This window comes from Peromyscus maniculatus, chromosome 19 (assembly GCF_049852395.1).
Source record: "Peromyscus maniculatus bairdii isolate BWxNUB_F1_BW_parent chromosome 19, HU_Pman_BW_mat_3.1, whole genome shotgun sequence".
Classification (NCBI taxonomy): domain Eukaryota; kingdom Metazoa; phylum Chordata; class Mammalia; order Rodentia; family Cricetidae; genus Peromyscus; species Peromyscus maniculatus.
In genome coordinates, this window is record NC_134870.1 from 60,977,851 (window position 1) to 61,000,494 (window position 22,644).

The window sequence follows — 22,644 nt, forward strand, 5'->3', positions numbered from 1 at the left end:
CTGTCTCTGACACTCTCTTCATTTCATTTCGCATCATGCTCACAGCCCTCTTCTGTGAGACCACAGCTACTGTTCATTTGTTCCGAGTGTTGGAGGTTTTGACAGTTAAACAAAACATTCAAAAAAAAAAAAATCACAAAAACAAATTGAAAAGCAAAGCCCATGGTTCCTCAAGAAGAGATGCCCTTAATGAAAACGGAACAGGATGCATGCAAAACACAAAGAAAGCTGTCTAGAGGATTAACTAATTGAAGGAATGTGATTAATGCACATGTAACACTGAAGCCACGCACTTGAAGAGCCCTGAACTTCGCCAGTGTTTTGGGTTGTGCGGCAGGTTGCCGAGTCCTGGCACCTCTAAACTTCTGGATCAGTTGGTCGGCTATTTGGCAGGACATTTTCAGCTAGATCTTTTCAGCCTAAATAAATTAATAAGTAAAACTCCAGGACAATTTTATTTTGTATCACTTGTTAAAGGCTGCCTATTGTTACTGCAGTACTTACTGTTCTACTGTATTGATACTCAGACTATTCCCATCACACCAAATTCTGGTTGACTCTGTTGACTATTATCCCAGATGTAAACAACCAGATGAGTGTTATTTTTTTTTTTCTGGCTTGTACAAACTGATGTGTGTCACCCATGGGAGGGAAAAACTGTACAGGTTAAAAATTAAGCAGTGTTATGTACTGTAAGTTAATATTTTTATAGAATGGACACCAGCCTACTTTACAGAACTCAAAGGCTGCTTGGCATTGCGCTGTGGAGATGTAATGTGGCTTATGCAATGAACGAAAGCCCATGGCAGAGGAGTTCTTAATGGAATGTTCTAACTGGGTTTGCGGGATTGGGGGATGTCTCCCATATTGCTCTTGTACTCTTTCTCATGGGGTGTAGTGACTAGTTCTCCGAAAGATGATGTTGTAATACCATTTGGTTCACATGTAAAGCGCCCTCGATGGCCAAATGTTGGGAGTTTGTTTCTGACCCCCTCCCTTTCCTTTTGGTTGAATTGTTTGCAGATATTTAAATTTTATGAAATTTCCAAAGATTTTGGTTGATAACCCATTTAACCTTTTAAATGATTTGAGATGTTCTTATGTTCTTACTGTGTGTTTTAAATATATATAAAAGAGCCACAAGTATTTAGTCTTTTAGTATTATATTTGATCATATAACTTCTGTGATACTAAGAAAGAGGAGATGAACCAGACACCTGTCCCGTGTCTCATATACTCTATTAACACTAGATTTGACTTCAAAGGACATGAGATAAGGTACATGACTTTAGACTCTAAGAAGAACTTAGATTGCTGGGGAAGGTATAATAATATTCCCCAAGATCCCCATTACAGCAGTAATGGAAAGGGAACCATAGAAGGTAAAAATCAGGCACCATTTTTAGTCTCCGAATTTGATCCATTCATATAAAACCAAGTGAAATTTCTATTCGAAGCTTTAACTGCAGGCCACCATTCTCTTGACTAACAGCCTAGGAAATGGCACATGTGGCCTTCTTCAAGGGGGAGCTTGGAAACAGCAGCTCATGTGCTGCCTGTCTCCAGATTACCCCCGGACTCCACCCTTACCTTGCACTGTGGATGCCCTGCTCTGCCAAATAGATGTCACATTCCATAAGCAGGCTTCTGCCTTGGACTAATTACGGGCCTGTGTTTCCACTGCCCGGCACTGCTGCTATCAGAAACGCTGCCCACTTTGAAAGGACTGGGTGGGCAAGGCAAGGAAAAATCACCTTGGTGTTTGTTGGATGAACAAATATGCATCAGGAGTAAAATTCACAACATGAAGTAAAATTCACAAGTCTTGAGAACAGAAGTGTGTAGTGTCACCAGTGGGTGTGGCAGAGCAGTGTTAGGACAGTGGTAGGTACATAGAACCCATCAGTTAAACCAGCTAGATACCTGCTAGCCAAGGATGAGTAGTGATATATTAAGATGACTGCATTTGCCTCCAAACACAGCATGGGCCCTGTGGCTCCAGCGCTCTCTCTCTCTCTCTCTCTCTCTCTCTCTCTCTCTCTCTCTCTCTCTCTCTCTCTCTCTCTCTCTCACACACACACACACACACACACACACACACACACACACACACTGTGGAACTGTGTGTACCTTCAGTCACTGTTTCATACTATGCTTGACTTGTCGATATTTTGATAGTCAGAGAAACCACTCTGTAAGAAGAACACAAGCATCACCACATTCCTTTCTAAGGACCTAAGGAATAGCTTTTGAGTCTAGGCAAGGACACTTGTTTCCAGAGCACAGGTTAAGAAAAATCTGGTGTAAAGGAATCAACACTTGAAAATCATGAGACCAACCCCAGTGTCCTACACTGAGATGGCTGAGCCTAACCAGAACTGGGCTGCTGTCTGGCTTTTCTGTGTTAAAAAGAAAAAGAAAAAAGAAAAGAAAAAGACCCTTTGTGCAATGCAGAAAATAATATGGTCCTCATCCACATCTGTTACACTATATTTAGAAGTCCAATAGCTTTGGCATTGGCAGGAACCCATATGCTTCTAGCAGGAAACAGACACTTGCCAAGAGCAAAGTGCAAATGCCCATGCAGAATCAGACCCACAGGCTTGTGATTTCCCACCAGCACCATCCCCTGTTGAGAAACCTTCTTTCTTTGTACACACATACACACACACACACACACACACACACACACACACACACACACACCAGTATTAGGAAGGATATGGAAACCTGAATTTTGAAAGGAATCATATTATTTTGCTTGGCCTTTTGTGTCTAATTCACAGGAGTATGTTCCAGGCCTTGGAGCTTAAACAAGGAGCCAGTGTCCTGGCTGTGGGCCTAGTCATCTTTGCACAGTGCCCCCTGAAGGGCCAATCTAGTCCTGCCAGCTTCAAACAGGTTCATGGCTCAGCTCTTCTCCTTTCCATGGTCCTTCCATGGCTTTTCTCAGCAGAGTCCCTAAACTCCTGAACTTTGCCTCTTCTTTAAATTGTTGACGAATTGCCAGGAGCGAGCATGTAACGAATGATATGAAGAACGCTGTGATAGTTAGCACAAGGGTAGAACCATCCAATATGGCAGCCATGCATGGGGAGAAACAGTCGTAAATTAGATGTGAAGAACATTCTCAATGATGGGAGAGATGGGGCTTTGGGTGAGGCAGGTGTCTGGAGATGATCCACAAGGCAGAAGGTGAAGGATGAAGGATGTCTGAATGAAGAGATTCTGTGGGCTGAGGCAAAGCTATTATTATTTGAATTTGTATTAAGCTTTGCTCCAAAACCCATTTAAGCTCACACTGCCAACCTGGCAACAATGGAAAAGACACATTATTTTCTTCTTCGTGTCACAAACACTATTTCATTGACCCTCCTTAGAAATCTAAGAAATTGGTCTCACTCTACCTTTCAAAGAGAACGGGTAACAGAAGGTCCAGGTCTGAGCCATGCCGGCAACAGAGGCAAAGGCCACCAGAAGCAGACTGGCCAGGACTGGTGATGTTCTTTGCTGTTCAGAGGAAGGACTCCCTGACTTGAATCAAAACATGTCTTCTGACCTTCCTCATCCACAATATGGTACTACTTGTAGGGCTGCAGGCCACTGCCGCCCTCCCTGAGGATACTCCCCTTCTTCAAAACCAGCTTCTGCAGGCTTCCTTCCAACCAGACAGCCCAGCACCCCAAAGCCAGCCAGTCCTCAAGCCTTTGTTCAGTCCTGGCTTCCTTCTTTCCCTCCCCACACACATCTTTTCCATTGTCTGGTGTCTGCCTATGATCATCTGATCCAATGAAAAGAAAAAAGCCAGGGCAATAACATCTGGGGATCATAGATCCCATATCAAAACAGCTGCAGGGTACTGAAATGAAAGCAAATTTGTTATGAAAAGTATTGAAGATGCTCCTGTAGAAGAATTAAAACACACAAGTATACATGAAAGGAGATATAATAATGTGTACATATTGCTGAACTGTGTCACAGAATACAACTCCCTAGTTTATTTTGTGTTCTTGTGGTATCCAAGCCACCCAATCCTGTTTGCTGGACATGATGACCATTCCCATGTCACAGATGAAGACATGAAAGCGGAGGGAAGTTGCTAGGCCAACAGCAGCCAAGGGCAACATTGGAATCCAAGCCAGCTGCCTCTCAGAAATGCGCCCTACATTTTCTGTGTGGCATGAATGTTAGTAGTATGAATACATTAACATATTCACAGTCATGTGATGTGCTTCTGCACTTGGGCCAGAGACATCATACCAAGCTTTCCAGAGGAAGCCTCTAATACATGACCAAGAGGAGAGTTGAGTGTAGCCTCCAGACACTAAACAGTCCACATTGTCTTCCAATGGGAAAATGAAGGAGAGAGAAATGTGAACACAGGTGTCACAGGCCCTAGCCTAAGGGCAGTGTCTCCTCTTTAAACAAACTCATGAGGAGTCAATTCTTTGACTCTGTCAGCACACAGAAACCATGTAATGAGGATATGTACATGTGTCCATGCTGCCAGCTCTGAAAGCAATTTGGAAGCTCTGTGTTGTGAATCGCCCAAGGGTGCAGAACTCAGGTTCACCCCTCGGTGGAACAACCGGCTTCTTTCAACGTGTCTGTGGGACTTTTCAAGAGAACCTTTGATTTGGTGCCCCCTTATCACCCTACTTCATGAGGCCACTGCAGCTTGTCTTAGATCAAATTTGTATTCTCTCCTGGAATCTCTGTTACGCACCTGCTGAACAGTGATGATTAAGAGGGACCCTAGAGTGGGGTGAGATGGACACTTCTCAGCAGAAGGTAGAGGGAAGGACCCAAACCTGGGTGGGTTTAGGATGGAGTAGGAGGAACTCAGTCCCAGAAGGGGGAGATGGTGGAAGAGACGAGAAAGGAGGCTCCACCCGTGATACAGGTGATTGTAGAAACATCTGATATCCTCCAGCATGCCTTGGGGCTGCCACTTCCTGGTAGGGAAGCATCAAGCCCCTCCTTTCCTGGGGTCAATGTAGAGTCAGCCACTTCTTGACAGAAAGGAAGATAAAACTGCCTCAAACCCATATTGAGGCAAGCTCAGTGAAGGGAAATCAGCCTCGAAGTGACCTGTCAGAGGAAAACTCCTGTTTACCGCCTCAGGTGTTTTCATGACAAGCATACATATTCATAATATGTTGGAATGTTCAGCCCAGGCACATGGAGATTATCCAAAGTTACATAAGAGTCCATGTGTCCATGGGGTAGGGATCCACTTGATCCCCACCCAGGGAACTGACTCCACCTAAACTCACAAAAAGAACCTGAGAAAGGACCTCAGGCTCTTGAGTCTCACACGTGCTTGGCCACTTCCACACTGTAGAGGACACTGTGTGGGTTTACTCTCACTTTTAAGGAATGTATACTTTTGCTACCGTTAGTTCATGCCCAAGTCAATGTTTGAGATGCACTCCCGGTCAGCCTGCCTGCAGTGTAACATGCAGAAGAAACATCAGTGGGTGGGCGGGTACAGGGCAAACAGCAGACCTCAGAAAAGAATTCACCATAAAACCAGCAGTTGAGATGGCAATTCCTAAGTGAAATTCCTGCAGAGGAAAAGAAAGGCACCCGGGGACCCTGCCGCTCCCATTTTGGGAACACTAGAGTATTCTGGATGGCTTGAAAGTTGAAAGCAGTGAGTAAAGGAGAGGTACATTGGGCAGGAGGATAGAGGTCTAGGTGCCAGTGAGTCTAGACTGTCCTGTGGACAATGGCGAGCCTCTGAGAACAGGAGCAGAGAAGGCATTAGGCAGCTCATTTTGTTTGTGTGTGCCTGAGTGCATGTTGCTCCCTAAGGACACAGGCACCATCAAGATTCAGCCCATCCTGTCATGAGTGAAGCTCCCAGGTGTTCTTGCTCTGACAAGTGACCTAGAACCTGGAGCTCAAGGATAATAGACTGACACAGGATGACTTAGCCATCTGCTCTAAGCATGCTATTCTAGTGACCAAATATTAAAGATGAGTTCTCAGACTCGGTTCTGAGTTATCTGGGGATGAATTCTGTCCTGATTGGATATAAAGCACTGATAACTTGTTTCCAGAGGGCCAGGGCATACCTAGTCTACTGTTTTCTATAGGAAAACAGATGCTCAGTTAATCCCTTGTAGGTACCTGTAGCGGCCTGCTAATGGAAGGCTCCAGAGAACTAACTTGTTACTGGCATTCGATATTTTAGTCAAAATAAGAAAGGTAATGGAGGTGGGTTGGATGTTTCATACTGTGATGGAGAACTTGGCAATAAAAAAAAGGTGACTTTAGAAACTTTATATTGTTAGCTCATTGTCTCCATAAAGGAGCTGAAAGCTGCATCCCCATCAAGAATTTTCCTGGAATAGCCAGATTTATTTCCTAAAGGAAAAGAAAGCCTAATTCTTCAGGTAATGGTGTTACCAGGGTCATTGGGTCCCCAGCCTCTAGGCAGGATTCCCCTTTGTTAAGCCTAGAGCATAGTTGGGAAGAAATAGGACCCTAAAGATGGGGCTAGGGCTGTGCAGGGGGTGAGGGCATTTCAGTACAGCTAAGTGCATTACTCTGAAATCCTGCACAGCCTCCCATGGCACCACAAGCAGCCCTTCCAACTGTGCTTGAAGAAGAACTTCAGGCCACCTTGAGGAAGATGCCTTCGCAACACTTCTGGGTCCCCAAACCTGTCCCTGTAGCCCCTTTCCTTCCAAACACACAACCAGGCTCCTGTTCCAGCAGCTGCTGGAGGGGTAAGGTACAAACTACAACCCACGAATGGGGATAATAGACACCACAACAACTGAACGATTCTGCCAAACTCTAATGATGGCAATCTGGGGACCATGTGTGGGAGTGGATCTTACGGGTGTAGGATCAAGGAGAAGAAATACGTAATTGGATCCAGCCAAACTAATTGATATGGACTTACTTACCAAGCAGAGACTCCAAATTGAATCTTTTTAGCCTGGGCAGGGGGTGGGGGGGGTGGGGGGGGTGGGGGTGGGGGTGGTGGTGGTGGTGGAGAGGGTGGTCAAATGGTTCTAATAATTTACTTTGTTTGGCGAGAATGTGGACCCAAAGTAGCTCTACTCTAAGTGGAGTTGAAATGCTAGAGCTTTCTGATGTCCTACAAAGCAAAGGGCCATGGGCAGAGGGAAATCAGAGTACTCCAGTGGATAAGTCATGTGACTATGTTCATCCACTCAAAGATCTGGAAAGCAGGACCTTCACTATAGTGTTGAAAAGTGAGCTCCTGGGAGAAATCTGAGCATCTCCAACTGTGGTGACAGGTTCAGGGGTGGCAAAGGTAACATGCTATAAGGACCGCGGGGAGGTGGGGGAGAGACAAAGCAATACTAACTATAACCTGGCTCTGGGAAGCATAGCACTGGGGATAATTGATAACCAATCCTTCCATGGAGAGTAAGAGGAAAAAGTAGTCGATTCTGACTTGGTCTGTGTAAAGAATTAAAGTCAGAGGCCAGGCATGGTGGTTCATGCCTTCCATCTCAGCACTTTGGGAGGCAGAGGCTGGTGGATCTCTGTGAATTACAGGCCAGCCAAGTCTACTGTGGTGATATATTGTGTACCCTAATAAACTTTGCCTGAAGATCAGAGAACAGAACAAGCTTACTTAAGGAGATTATAAAATATAAAATGATACCACTATTCTTTGCAGGGCTTAAGTATGTAGACATGTGTATGTAGGTGTGTGTGTGTGTTGGGGTAGACAGATCTTACCTGCACATGTGTATGGGCATGGGCATGTGGAAGCCTAAGGAAGAGCTTAGATGTCATTGCTCAGGTGCCACCCACTTTTGTTTTTATGACAAAGCTACTCGCTGGCCTAGAACTCACTGAGTGGCCTAGCTCGGCCACTGAGCTCTAGTTATCCGCACATCGTCAGCTCCCCAGGGCTAGAAGTGGAGGTGCACGCCCCCATCCTTGCTCGTTTAAGTGTGGGTTCTGGGGATCCAGTTCAAGTCTTCATTCTCGTGAGGCAAACATCCACCAGCTGGGCTCCTCAGGCTAGATTCCATTATTCTTATTAAATCGTCTGGAATATGTTATTTTTCATTTAAAAATGTTTCATTTTTGAAGATTTAATATGTTTGTTGCCTTTTTAAATAAGCAAGACATTTTTTTCTCAATTTTAATCTCTAATGTGGTAATTTTTGAAAGGTTAGAATTTACATAAACGAAAGTTCTTTGGGGTCCTTAGTACATTTTAAGACCATAAGCAAACTCCATAAGAACTATGGGTTCTGTGGCCAATGGTCCTGTCAGCCATACCCAAGGACTATAAAATCATCAAAGATGACCAAGAGCAGATTGGTCACACTGAATGGAAAGGGCACAGCCTTCATGATTCCATGATTCTATTATAGTTGGCTGCATGGGCTGTCTTCATGGAATACCACAATTTTGCATCAAGCAACAGAAATTTATGATCTCACAGCTCTGTGGCCAGCAGGGATGCTGAGGGCTCTCCTCCTGACCTGCACATGATCATCTTCTGGCTGTGTACTCACATGACCTTTCTTCTGGGTGCAAGAAAAAAGTGAGCTTGCTCCTCTCCCCTGGTGTCTCTTCTCTTCTAAGGTCATTAGTCTGAGTGTCTCTGAACTGTCCAGATCTTGGAACTGATGAAGGAGTTGGGACCGTTCTATTGACTTTACACTTGGACTCTACACAGATCAAGCAAGGATCTTGAAGGCTTTTCATCTACTTTCTTTGCAGGAACACCATGATCAATTACCCAAAGTTCCACTGTCAGACTCTGTCATTACTGCCAGTGGTGAAGGCCTCAGCCTTATGGCTTATGCTGTGCTTTGGATGTTGAGTACTTTCCAAAGGCCCTCGTATAGAAAGGTGTGCTTTCCTAGGCTGGTGGTGTTGGGAAAACTTACGAACCATGGTGGGTCTTAGTGGGTCATCCTTAGGTCATGGCCTTGAAGACTCTTGTGGAATATTAGTCTCTTCCTGGCTCAAGACACAATGTGTTGCCCTGTCACACACTGTCACCATGACAGGCCACCTTTTCAGAGGCCCATGGGCCACCTTATCTCGATCTTGAAGCTGTAGTATTGTAACCTATATAAACCTCTTTTTACTTGGTAAGTACATTGTGTCAGGTATTTCACCATAGGGACAGAAAGCTAATACAACCTCACAACTATTATTACCTTCTTTTTTTCAAGATTTGATTTTTTCTTTAACATTGAAAAAAACTTTAAGTTTACAATATTATTACAACATTTCTCCCTTCTCTTTTCTCCCACTAAACCCTCCCAAATATCCCCTCAACTCTCCTTCAAATTTATGGCCTCTTTTTTAAAAATTGTTATGGCATGCATATAGGTATGAATATATGCATGTATCCGTTGAGTTCATATAATGTCACTTGTACGTATATTTTCAAGGCTTACCATTTGGCACTAGACAGTCCTTTCTCCACACACAGTCACACTGGGTGTTCCGTCTTCAGACCATCAATCCGAGAAAGGGAGGACTAGTTTGGTTGCTCAGTCTCCCATGTTGCCCTGGCATGGGTCTCTTTGTCTCTTCTCCAGGGTAGCAACATCGCCTCACTCCTCAAATTCAGCTTTAGATCCTTGCTTTAGATGGTGTCCACCTGGGCTGTATCCTCATTCCATACTAAGCCTCTCATTGTCCTGTTATAATAGTCACCTGTAGTGATTTGTGAGCTCATTCATTTTTATATTAATGATACACAGGCAGGCTGCTGTTGGCTTCAAGAGGGCCTTCCACCTCATTCACTAGCACAGTTTGGGGCCTCACAAATTCGTTCCTAGATGCTCAGAGGGAGCTTGACCTCTTTCAGCAGCTTTGGGTGTCACTTATAAAATAAATAAGTAGATGTCAATGTTAAATGCAAAGCAGCTGGCCTACAACAGCAAGGGTATGAGAGATCTAAAGGCTGTGCATCTGCCTACAGTCTACCTATCATCTGTCACCTATCTCTATCTATATGTTTGTCTATCAATTATCTATCTATTGATCAATCTATCATTCATCTCCATATCCATCTCTTGATCACCTCTATCATCTCTTTTCATCTCTGTCTATACACATATCCTCATATTCATGTGTCTGTTACATATGTGTCCATCATCTATCCTTTCATCATCTTTACTTACAGAATCCTCTAGCAGCATTCACAGAGGCCATCCTGGTTCTCAAGTGGATGTGGACCCCCTCTACCAGAGCTGTCTTCTGATTTTCAGTTGAATGCCTACTGTTAGTCCACTTTCCAGAGACAAGATGGGGCCCCTAAAATGGGAACTCCCCAGACTCACCTTGACACTTGACCTCTCAGTTCCTACTAAAAGTGAGATTGTTCTTGTCTTCCAGGCTCTGTATCTCAGCCATCTGCAGGTACCTGGAGGTTGCTCTTGGAAGAGCATTCACAGCTGGGAGATTTGGGGTGGAAAAGCAAGAGGGAAAATTAGATTTAAAGAAAATTTAAAATGGCTAGGGTTCACTCAGTGGGTGCTGCAAATGTGTCTACATCCTCATCTCAAAACTCTGGAGCAGGCATAGTTAAGCAGAAGGGCCTTTGTTGATGTAACTGAAAATCTCTAGATGAGACCACCCCAGATGATCCAGGTTGCTCGAAACCCAATAGCACCCACCCAAAATACACTCAGAGGAAGGAGAATGAAGAGAAAATACAGACAGAGAGGAAGCCTGGATGGATGTGAAGGCAGAGACAGTGTTGAGGCCTCCATCAGCACTGAGCACCCCCGAGCACCAGAACCTAGAGGCCCAGGAAAACTGTATTAGTCAAGACTCCAGAGAAACAACCAATGGGAGGGAGGGAAGGAAGGGGAGGGAGAAGAAGGGAGGGAAACAGGGAAGGAGAGGGAGGGGAGGGAAAGCAGAGCAGTGCTCATGACTGAGGAATTGGCTGGTCCAAATGCACAGGGCCAGCCAGATGCTAAAACCTTGGCCAGGCGTTTATGCTGCAGCGTTCAAGTGTCTAAGTGTTTCTTCTCTGGGAAACATGTGTTTGGCTCTAATTAGCCAGGCATCTGCCTGAACACCACTCTCGCTGTCAAGGCTAATCTTGACTTAGAGTCACCCGGAGGAAACTGTTCACTCAGCTACCAAATACAGTCAGAGCTTAGAGGAGCGTTCTCAGCACAGCATAAGCGAGTAGACACACGCAGCTAACCATGGCAAGGCCAGTCTTACACAGACCATCTCCCCCGCAGACTGCACAGACCATCTCCCCCACAGCCCGCACAGGTCATCTCCCCCACAGCCTGCACAGGTCATCTCCCCCACAGCCTGCACAGGTCATCTCCCCCACAGCCCGAACAGGTCATCTCCCCCCATAGCCTCCACAGGCCATCTCTCCCACAGCCTGCTGTGGAGGACCTGCCCCCACTTTACCTAGAGTAATCTTGAGGAGAGAGGGGTAAGAAAATATCAGGTAGAATGATAGGCCTAGCCGAGAAGAAGAAAAACACAGGATAGCTTTGGGAGGGTCTGGGTCAATACCCAACATCCCAGAACTTTATTCAAAAGGGCTTTTTATAAAAATGCCAAGGGGTAGCCGGGCGATGGTAGCGTACGCCTTTAATCCCAGCACTCGGGAGGCAGAGCCAGGTGGATCTCTGTAAGTTCGAGGCCAGCCTGGGCTACCAAGTGAGTTCCAGGAAAGGCACAAAGCTACACAGAGAAACCCTGTCTCGAAAAACCAAAAAAAAAAAAAAAAAAAAAAAAATGCCAAGGGGTGAGGCAAAAGACCACAACCCCCTACCGCCTTGCTAGATACAGCCACGTGTAGACCCTTCCAAACACCTGGTAACCACGCCCGTGGTCGAATCATCCCCTTATGCAACCCTGCTGGGTAAAGCAAGCTCAGATTCTCTGACCTTGAGTAATTTGGGCCTCCACAGCCTGCAGAGACCATCTCTCCCAAAGGCTGCAGAGACCATCTCTCCCACAGGCTGCAGAGACCATCTCTCCCACAGCCTGCAGAGACCATCTCTCCCACAGCCTGCAGCGACCATCTCTCCCACAGGTTGCAGAGACCATCTCCCCCACAGCCTGCAGAGACCATCTCCCCCACAGCCTGCAGAGACCATCTCCCCCACAGCCTGCAGAGACCATCTCCCCCACAGCCTGCAGAGACCATCTCTCCCACAGCCTGCAGAGACCATCTCTCCCACAGCCTGCAGAGACCATCTCTCCCACAGGCTGCAGAGACCATCTCTCCCACAGGCTGCAGAGACCATCTCCCCCACAACCTACAGAGACCATCTCTCCCACAGGCTGCAGAGACCATCTCTCCCACAGCCTGCAGAGACCATCTCCCCCACAGCCTGCAGAGACCATCTCCCCCACAGCCTGCAGAGACCATCTCCCCCACAACCTACAGAGACCATCTCCCCCACAGCCAGCAGAGACCATCTCTCCCACAGCCTGCAGAGACCATCTCCCCCACAGCCTGCAGAGACCATCTCCCCCACAGCCTGCAGAGACCATCTCCCCCACAGCCTGCAGAGACCATCTCCCCCACAACCTGCAGAGACCATCTCCCCCACAGCCTGCAGAGACCATCTCCCCCACAACTTACAGAGACCATCTCCCCCACAGCCTGCAGAGACCATCTCCCCCACAGCCTGCAGAGACCATCTCCCCCACAGCCTGCAGAGACCATCTCCCCCACAGCCTGCAGAGACCATCTCTCCCACAGGCTGCAGAGACCATCTCCCCCACAGCCTGCAGAGACCATCTCCCCCACAGCCTGCAGAGACCATCTCTCCCACAGCCTGCAGAGACCATCTCTCCCACAGCCTGCAGAGACCATCTCCCCCACAGCCTGCAGAGACCATCTCCCCCACAGCCTGCAGAGACCATCTCCCCCACAGCCTGCAGAGACCATCTCTCCCACAGCCTGCAGAGACCATCTCTCCCACAGCCTGCACAGGCCACCCCCCTTACAGCCTCTAGAGGGAACGTGGCTCCTAACTCAGTGACTTCACATAGATGAAGCAAGAAAATCAAAGTCAATGCTTCTGGTGCTAAGCGACTGAGTTTGCTAGAGAAACCCCAGGGAATGAACATAGGACACAGCCAAAGAGTATCACAGTAGCAAGAAATTCTTCTGATGCCAACCTTGCTGGAAGCAGGTGAGCAGTGATGGGAAAATGATACATTCATGGCCTATATGAGTCCGTTTCAGAAATGTACTGGTCATGCTTGCCCTAGTAGGTTTACAGTGCTGCTGCTGCTGATAATAATAATGATGCTAAACTAACATAAAAACTTGTGTTTCATTGTAACATCCATGCGTGTCTATAGACCGAGGTTGCTCCTATTTACCCCATCATTTTCTTCTCTTCCTCTTTCTGCCTTTGTGCTGGTCAGTCCCTTTTCCCACCACATAATCTCTCTTCTCCTGTGTGTGTGTGTGTGTGTGTGTGTAACTAGATTCCCTCTATGACAGAAAACATATGACGTTCATCTTTCTGAGTCAAGCTTATATTGCCCAATGTGGTGATTTCCAGCTCCATCCAGTTCTCTCCAATGACACAATCATTTTTCTTTCCAGCTGCATGAAATGTCATTGGATATATGCAGCGTATTTTCTTTCTCATTCATCTGTGGATGGGTTAGCTCCACAGCTTGCCTGTTATGAAGAACGCTACGGTAAACGTGACTAGGCAGGTGTCTTCTGTGTTCCCTAAAAGCCATGCAAGGCTTTCCTCTAAGCTAGTGCATCTCAATCTTCCTAATGTAGCTTTCCTTTAGTACAGTTCCTCAGGTGCTGGTGACCCCCAAGCATAAAATTATTTTCGTTGCTACTTCATAACTGTGATTTTGCTATGGTTATGGATCATAGTGCTCTTTTTCTTTTTTGGTTGTGAATCCTAATGTAAATATCTTTGTTTTCTGATGGTCTTAGGTGACCCCTGTGAAAAGGTCATTCAACCCCAAAGGGTTGTGCCCCACAGGTTGAGAACCACTGTTCTAAGACAATGGTTCCTAAGCTGGGCTGCACATGAGAACAACAGGGAACATCTTTCTTCCTTCTTCCTCCCTTCTGACTTAGTTTGTCTGGGCTAGACATTGGGCAGTGTGTAGGTGTCGAGTGTTCCATGTTGAGTCTTGTGTGTTTGCCGGGTGTACATGTCCATGTATGGGTGTGCATGTGTGGAGGCTATCAGCATCAGGTATCTTCCTCAGTTGATCCCACTTACTATTTTGAGACAAGAGTCTCACTGAACAAATTCCGATAGAGTTCCTGGCCAACAAGGACCAGCGATCCTCCTGTCTCTACTTTCTCGGAGCTGGTATCACAACTGTGCGCTGCTGAACTCAGCATTGTTCATGGATTCTGGGGACCCGACTCAGGTCCTCGTGTTTACACAGTAAGCAATTTACCAACGGAGTCATTGCCCCTCCCCCAGCTGATGAGTTACTGCCCATACCCACTGCTGCAGTTCACACAGGACAGGGCAGGGCAAGAGAGCCGTGGCAGTGCTGAGGGCAGAGCAGATGTGAAGATGGGTGGGTAAATGTGAGAAAAAAAATGTGAGGAGAAAAGTCAGATGGGTCTCTGAGTAGCTAAAAACCAGGTGCATCTTGAAGAGGGTTTCATGAGTGGGCAAGACAACGGATAATTCCTGCCAGGCAGCCGTAAGGACTTCTCTAAAGAAGCATAGGCCCTGCAAAGTAGGCAGGGCCTTCTACGGAAGAAGCAATGCATCACAAAATAGCTTGGCTCAGCGGTTAAGTGCATTGGCTGCTCTTCTAGAGGCCCTAAGTCCAGAGGTCCTGAGTTCAATTCCCAGCAACCACATGGTGGCTCACAACCATCCATAATGAGATCTGGTGCCCTCTTCTGGCCCTCAGGCATACATGCAGGCAGAACACTGTATACATAAAAATAAATAAATAAAATAGCAGAGGCTCAGAAAACATCAAGGTATGTCACTCTCCAAGTGAGATCTAGTGTTAGACAATCCAGTGCCACCATGGGCAAGGTCCCTTCTGCTTTTGTTCCCATTGTTCACTGTCACTCAGGTCATCCTGTGGCTTAGGGTTCTTCCCAGCAAGTCCCCATTGCAGCAAGCCAACAAAAAGAAGGGAAAGAGAAAAAAAAGCCCAGGCCAGCCTCAGCTCTGAAAGGACCTTACAGCTGCCTCCCCACAGTCTGTGTATGTATTACTGGCCAGGGGCTGATCACATGGGTGTGCATTGCTTCAAAGAACACTAGGAATCTAGCTTTCATTTCAGAAGGCATGCGTATGACCTAAATCTGCAGATTCTATAGAAGTGGGGTGAGGTGTATTAAGGAACAAATACCTTTCTCTGCTTGAAGAACATTTTAAACCCTGAATGAGCCTCTAGGTTTAATCTCAAGCCACCTCTTCGGAAGAAACAAAATGTTTTCCTCCATTCCCATCCCAAGGCTTTCTACTTACCTTCTGTCTCTATCCAATGCACTTCTGGTTCTGTTAGTCATTTTCCCTGAAGAGGCAAGAAGGAACATCTTTGTTTGAAAGCCAATGGAGGTTCCTGGTCTAGAATTGAAAGCCAATGGAGGTTCCTAGTCTAGAATTTCATTCTCTCTCTCTCTCTCTCTCTCTCTCTCTCTCTCTCTCTCTCTCTCTCTCTCTCTCTGTGTGTGTGTGTGTGTGTATGTGTGTCTTGTTTTTCAAGATAGAGTTCTCTGTCTTGAAACAGTACTGGCTGTCGTGGGTATCTGCTTTGCAGACCAGGCTGGCCTTGAACTCACAGAGATTCTCCTGCGTCTGCCTCTAGTGTGCTGGGGTTAAAGGCATGAGCCACCACCACCTGAATTTCATTCTCTTTAGGGACACTCAAAGAGTAGAAATCCTGAGATGGATGAGACCTTGGTGATCTTGAGGAGTATCTTGCAAAGGAATTACACAATATAGCCCTTAGACCAAGCTTGCTTCTCATGTTTGTATTTATAAGTTTAACTGAGGGCATAGTGTTATGCATTGTCTGGTTGCTTCTTTCAGGCTATAGTGTGAAGATTCTCTTACACACTTCTCACTTGGTTTTCTCTTCTGCTGGCAGGAATAGCAGAGCCACATCTAGAAGGGGCCAAAGTCATCATGGAATAGAAAACTAGCTTTGAAGTCCAGGACTGCATGGTAGACTGCCCCAGTTAAAACTATCTGTCGTTTATCTTTGGGTTATGTGTATCATTTGCTCAAATGTTTTAAAAGGCATATTTATTTTGATTTTGATTTCATATTGTCTGTATGTATATATTTGTGCCACATGCATGCCTGGTGCCCATGGAGGTGAGAAAAGGGTATCATATCCCTAGAAATGAAGTTACAGATGGTTGTGAGCTGCCATGTGGCTCTGGGAAATGAACCCAGGTCCTCTGCAAGATCGGCAGTGCTCATAACTACTGAGCCATCTCTCCAACCTCATCTTTTATCATGATAGAAATGAAAAGAAAATCACAAAGAAAGAATTTGTCCACCTGTGTGATGGTCAGTCCTCACTGTCAGCTTCACTGGATTTAGAATCACCCATGAGATTCACGAGACACAACCCTGAAGTATCACTGAGAGCATTCCAGAGAAAATTAACCGAAATGGTAAGACCTATCCTAAAGGCCTGGGTGAAATAAAAAGGCAAAAGAATGAGCCAGCAGAGTACACCATCCCCTTTTCTCTGTTTTCCATCCATTATTTGAGCCACTCTGCTCTACCCTGCCTTTCCTGCCATGATAGAGCATTCTGAAGTCTTGGGCTAAAATAGACCTCTTCTCTCTCTCTCTCTCTCTCTCTTTTTTTAAATTTTCTTTTATCTCCTCCCCTAATACCTCCCAGATCCTTCCCATCTCCGTTCCCACCCAACATTATGTGTTCTCTCTTCCTCCCTGCCTCCCTCCCTCCCTCCCTCCCTCCCCCTTTTCTTTCTTTCTTTCTTTCTTTCTTTCTTTCTTTCTTTCTTTCTTTCTTTCTTTCTTTCTCTCTCTCTCTCTCTCTCTCTCTCTCTCTCTCTCTCTCTCTTTCTTTCTTTCTTTCTTTCTCTCTCTCCCTTTCTCTCTCTCTCTGAAACAAAACAAAAAACAAAAACCAAAAACCTAAAGCCAAATTAATCCCCAGGCATACACACCAAAAACAAACAAACAAGCAAAAAAATCAAACAAAGCAAAATGAAACAAGAAGTCCACAAAAATGTCACTGAGTTCTTTTTGTGGTGGCCAACTACTCTTGGGCATGGAACCTGCTCTGGTGTGTGAATGGTACACTCAGTGACACTCCATTGGAGAAAATGAATTCTTCCTTTGTCATTGGATAACAATTATACACAGCTTCTTGGTTAGGGGTGGGACCTCATCTCTATTTCTCTCTTAGCGCTGGGACCCGGTCTAGCTTGAACCTGTGCAGGTCTCACATATGCTGCCACAGTCTTTGTGAGTTCATATGCATACCAGCCCTGCTGTATCTGGAAGATACTGTTTCCTTGGAGTCATCCACCACCTCTGGCTCTTACACTCTGTTTCCCTCTTCTTCCACACAGAACCCTAAGCCTTAAAGGGAGGAGTTTGACGAGGATATCCCAATTAGGACTGAGTGTCCCAAGTCTCTCACTTTCTGCATATTGGCCAGTTGTAGGTCTCTGTGTTAATTCCTACATACTGTAAGAAGAAGCTTCTCTGATGTGGGTTGAGCAAGGTGCTGATTTATGACCATAGCCATATGTCATTAGGAGTCATTTTACTCCAACGTTCCTTTATCAGAATATTAATAGTAGGTTTTCCCATAGGCCCATGACCTATCTAGTCTCAGGTTCTTGGCCACTCTAGCAGTGTCAGCTATGGGTTCCATTTCATGGAGTTGGCATTACACATAATGGTTACTCCCATAACATTTGCTTGACCATTGTGTTATTAAATCTTGCAGGCAGGTAACTGTTGTAGGTCACAAGGCTTGTAGCTGGGTGATATTGATGATGAGCATTCTCCTCTGGTAGCGTGCAGAACACCTTGCCGTACATATACCCTGGTCAGTAGGGGTGAAGCTTCTCGTTGGGTACCAGATCAACTTTTCTGTGTTCAATGACGTAAGTAAGGGTTGTCTTCAGCAATAGGACCTTACCACAAGCTGTGGAAAGCGACCTTGGCAATTAACCCCTGGTGTTTGAGGGATTGCATGGGGCCCCTTTGACTAATAACAAGATATAACTCACACTGGCACGGGAGGTTTTACTCGGTGACATAAGATGTCTACTTGGGGTATTGTATCCCCTATTATTTGGTGAGTCCATTTAGATGTTTTCATATATGTATACATATCAGGAAGCTTCTACAGCAGTAGATTTCCACATGTTTTTTTCAAGTGGCTTTTAGTGTCAATTGTCTCTCCACATATTCCCTTTTTTTATCTGTCTCACTCATTCCCCTCCCTTCCTGGTTTCCCCATATCTCTACATAACAATATATTCAATTTCTCCTTCCACAGATTAGCCTCTCCCTCCTGGTCCCTGTGGTTATTTGGATTATAGCACACATTTAAAAAAATTAAATGCTAACACCCACATATAAGAGAATGCATACATATTTGTCTTTTGGGGTCTGACTTATCTCATAATCAGATGATTTTTTTTTACTAGTTCCATCCATTTGCCTACAAATTTCATAATTGTACTTTTCTCAACAGACATAATATTATTACATTGTGTAAATGTGCCACATTTTTGTTATACATTCATCAGTTTTTGGGTATGTAGGCTGTTTCCAGTTTCTGGCTATTATAGAGTAGCAATGACCATGGATGAGCAAGTACCTCTGTAGCAGGATGTAGAGTTCTTTGGTTGTATGCTCAGGAGTAGTATATCTAGATCTTGTGGTAGATCTATTCCCAGCTTTCCAAGGAACTACTATACTGATTTCCATAGTGGCTATTTGGACTGCCATTAGCAATGAGTAAGTGTTTCCCTTACCCTAAAAACCTTGAAAACTTGAGCTGTTATTTGTTTTATTGATCTTGGCCATGCCTGTGTAAAATGAAATCTCAAAGTAGTTTTAGTTTGCATTTCCCTGATGACTAAGGATGTTGAACATTTCCTTCATTGTTTCTTGGTCTGTTGTGTTTCAGCTTTTGAGAACCCCTGCTTAGCTCTGTATCCCAGTTTGTATTTGAGTTGCTTTCTTGGTGTTCAGTTTTTTAGGGTTTTTATATGTATATTCTAGATACTAACTTTCTATCAGATGTTTAATTGGTAAAGATCATTTCCCATTCTGTAGGTTGCCACTGGACCTGGGTGATGGTGTCCTCTGTTTTCTTTCCTCTTCTCCTTTTGTGGTTTTGTTTGTTTGTTTTATTTTCTGAGATGGGGTTTCTCTGTAGCTCTGGCTGTCCTGGAACTCTCACTTTGTAGACCAGGCATACTGGTCTGGAACTCAGAGATCCACCTACCTAAGTGGTAGGATTAAAGGCATGCTCCACCATGTCCAGCTCTTCTTCTCATTTTAGGTGATTTTTAAATAGTTGAAGAGCACAAAAATGTCTGGTATATTGGGAACACAGACATTTTAAATTAAGTATTCTCTTACATTTTTGAGAATTTAAATGTGATAACAATTTAATATCTACCATCATCCTTTAAATGGTATTCAACCCGCTCTTCTTTAACACACGGCAATTCTTTCAGACTTTTTCTCCTTAAACTCTTATTTCCACTGAGCTTTCACTGTACAACTTTTTCTTAACATAACATATTTTTATATATAACGCCTTTTTCACACTGTTAAACACACATGCATCAAACAATGGGCTTGGGATCCAAGTTTATTTTTATTTCATGTCACCAGAATGCTCTAATATTTTAATAAAATTATTCCAGATTGAGTTGTTACTATTAGTACCAGTACACAAAATACAGTGTAAATATTGATAATTAATTAGTAGACATAAAGAGTAAAATTCAACATTCATAGAGAAAGCCTCTTTAATGATGCAAAGAAGTTTCTTTTGTGTTCTAATTTTTTTTTTCCTGCCTGTGGATGAATACGACTCTTTGCTTTAACAGCTCGGGGCTCTGTATCAGTTCACTTCCTACTTTGCTTTCAGATTGGAGGCACTGAGAAAGCTTGTTCATATAAACATGTAGATGGAACAGAAAGAGTTTTCTTATAGCCTGCAGCTGAAGTTTTCTCTGGTCCTGCCCAACCCCACAGACCCCACAGCTACTTATAATCACTCAGAAGCTTATATTAATTAAAACTGCTCAAGCATTAGCTCAGGCCTACCACTGACTAGCTCTTACATTTAAACTCAGTCCATTTCTGTTAATCTATATGTCACCACATTTTCCGTGGCTTTACCTGTGTGCCATTACATGCTGCTCCCAGGAAGGCAGGCCCGTGTCTCCTCACTCAGCCTTCCTTTTCCCAGACTTCTCCTTGTCTGTTATCTCACCTATACTTCCTGCCTGGCTCTTGACCAATCAGCATTTTATTTATCAACCAACCAGAGCAACACATTCATAGCATACAGAGCGGTATCACCCATCAATAGCCACATCCCCCAATTCTCCAACTTCCTTTAAAGTTATATGGGCTCTATCATCAAAACAGACTTCTAACAATCTCTAGGCTGACAATTTGATTAGGTCCCTTTCAGTACTGATGGAAGCAAAGAACTGGGAACTGCCTGACTTGTAAAAGGGTCACCAGCCCAGTCAGTGGAGTCATTTCTTTCTCTGGTTTCTGGGAAATATGCCAAGAAGGCTTTACTAAGTCTGCTGGCAGAATTCTCTTTCACCCGTTACCCTACCACTCAGGTACCTTGTTTACACCCAGAACAAGGGGTAAAAGTGAAAATACAGTCTATGTCAGCTTATCCAGCTTAACCAGTACAATTTGTTGCTTAACAACATGCTCATATTTGGGAGCTGAGGAGATGGCTCAGTGGGGAATTGCGTTTGCCCTGCAAGCACGACGATCTGAGTTTAGATTGCCACCATGGACATAAGAAGTTAGGCTTGGCCATGGATGCACCTAACCCCAGTGCTGGCTGGGAGAAGCAGTGTCAGGAGCATGACAGTGGTTTGATGGCCACCAGCCTAGCCAAAAAATAGGAAGTTTCACGTTCAATAAGAGAACATCTCGCAAGGGAATAAAGCATGGAACTATGTAAGAAGACGTTACACACCCTTCTCTGTTCTGGGCTGGCTCATCACCTGCACACACTTGTACACATATGCATGCAACACACACAGAGACACACACACAATACTCATATTTTTATGAATTTTAAGTGTTCATTTTCACTAAGGCACAGAACATATCTACCACACAAGCTAGGAAGGCTTACCCTCCTTTTAAAAATCTGTCATCCAAATTAACCTACTTTCTGGAAGAAAAAAAAATTCTTTTGATCATATTTTACAAGTCAAGTAAGTTTTCCTGAAACAACCATTTCTGTTTTTGAAGTCACAGTTCTCCTATGGGCTGCCAATGCAGCCTTCCTAAACCCTCTGTCAGGAGTCTGCATCCTTCCTCTGTACCTGGCTGGTTTCCTGCACCCATAAAAAGTTTGACACAGGTGAGTGGTTCAACTTACCTTTGTGAGCAAAAAAAGAAAAGGACTTGAAACAAGAGCTGAGTCAGGTAGGATGGTACTCAGAACAACAGAGGGCTTTGAAATTACCCAATTCCAACAAGGCTTAGCATGAATGACCACTCAGAGATGGTGCTCTACAGTGGTTCTCAACTGGTAGGTCGTGACTCCTTTGGAGTCTCATATCAGCTCTCCTGCATATCAGATATTTACATTGCAGTTCATAACAGTAGCAAAATTACAGTTATGAAGTAGCAACGAAATAATTGTATGTTTGGGGGTCACCACCACATGAGGAACTGTATGAAAGGGTTTCAGCATTAGGAAGGTTGAGAGCCACTGCTCTAGAGGAAAATGAGGGAAGGCAGGCAAAATTCCTTGCCTTTTGATTGTCTGGGATAGAGTGGAAGCATGGAGGGCAGAGTTTAAGAAACCAAAGAAGACTTTCTGGAAGAGGCAACTGATAGCTAAGTCTGGAATTCTAGCTCACAGGTAACTTTCATGTTGAAATTTGAGGATTCAGTTTCTAAGGAAGCATCACTGTTACACCTAACCCTGAACTTGGGAACCCATAAGTGATTTCAGGCATAGGCCCAAGATAGATAGTCATCCAAATTAATTTTGATGTTTCTTTCCCTCTGGTTCAAGTTCAGAGGATGCCAGTCTTGGTGGGTTCACATCACTGCACAGTCTTTTGGAGTTATGACTGATCTTTTCATTTATAGTCCCTGCACCTGGCTCCCTGCTACTTATAGTGTGAGCAGGCTGATCACCTGGAAGCCTTGTCTTTATTCCTGAATGGGTTCCAAAAACCTGGGATCTTTCAGAAATTGGAAGCAAAATTCTGGCTTTCACAGAGTCTTATCAAGATGTCAAACGATGCATTTGCCCTCCTTCCCCCACCCACGACCCTTCTCCTCACCCACTCAGTTGACATTTTGATTTATTCTAACGAGAAGACTTGGCAACGGGGCCTTGGTTTCTCCTGGAAGAAAGTTTCAAAGCCTCTGTCCTTGCTATCATGTGCTTACCCAATTAAAAGTTGTCCTCAGGAGCACCTCGC